The sequence below is a fragment of the Rhea americana genome, unplaced genomic scaffold (genome assembly GCF_003343005.1).
Source record: "Rhea americana isolate MKP2758 unplaced genomic scaffold, rheAme1 scaffold_977, whole genome shotgun sequence".
NCBI classification, from domain to species: Eukaryota; Metazoa; Chordata; class Aves; order Rheiformes; family Rheidae; genus Rhea; species Rhea americana.
Window position 1 is genome coordinate 1 of NW_028187174.1, and position 1,265 is coordinate 1,265.

A 1,265-nucleotide genomic window follows, 5' to 3' on the forward strand; every position below is an offset into this window, starting at 1 on the left:
AAAAGCCTTAGATAACCGGGAGTGTTTGCCCAGAAACCACTCCAAAAGGGATAGCTGTCCCATAGGTCCGAGATGGTTGTGCTGCAAACGCCAGGCATCTGACATGGAACTGTCTGACTGTTTTAACTTATTAAATCAAGGGTCTGCACTGAATTACATTAGCAGTTTGCACTGTGGGCATCTCCATGTGTCTCTGTGTCGTAGTGGGTGGTACTCTAACAGTAGTGGGAAATAGTGTCATTTCAGACGGCCAAGGAAGCTCCCCACCTGGCCCCCACCTCATGCTCTAGAAGGATGTGGTTCTCCGTCTTGCTCCATGAGAGCATGCAGACACAGGCAGATGCCTTGGACCACCTTTGTCTCTGTAACTGTCACCAGGTGTTACCAAGTAACTGACTCCCACTCTCCGCCTCCACTGATTACAACAACAGCTTAGGCAAGGAGTTTGCACGCAGACACCTATGTTGTGCACACTTCAGCTTGAGCAAGCAGAATCCCACCTCTTGTGTGTTGTAGAGTTCAAGGGAGGGAGCTGAATCCCACTCCTGCCTGGGGGCTTCTACACTGCCATGAAATGCCTCAACTGACTCTTCTGAATCAACATCTGAACCATGGGTAAATGAACTCCCTTCCTGACCCCATCAAGGTGTCTTGCCTAGTTAAGAGATGGGAATAGGGGCTTCCAGAGTGGGACATTTCCACCTCTGGCAGATTACCATCCTCTGATGAGACAAGTTGCAATGCCGGAATCAGTTTTCCCTCAGTGCTTAGAGAGGAACTGTTGGTGATTATTTTGTGTCTTTCAGAGAACATTTCCCAGGAGGAGGGAGCCCAAGGGACAGAGAAATTCATGCCTACAGCTGGGCCCCTGCTCCTTAGCAGGGCCAGGCTCCTGGGATGGAGAGAGCTCATGGCAACCTGACAGCACTGCCCAGAGATAGATCTGTCCAGGAGCAGCTGCTCTGCTAGGAGCAGCAAGGCTCCAGGCACAGCCTGCTGCTGCTGCTATGAGATGAGACGAGGCAGAGAGAAGTGAAAGGCAGTGTGGAGTGGGAAAATAGAAGAGAGCTCCTTGTGGTAAAAATCTTCACAGCCCTTCACACGGTAGGTCTGTGGCTGCGGGGCAATGCTACAGAGGTTCCTGAAAGGGTCTTCTTAAAACAGCCCAAGGGGGCCTCACATGGCTGACAGGCTTTTTAAGGATCACTCTCACAGTCCTCCAGAGCATAAGAAGTTACATAAGAGCATGGATTCAGCTCCACACC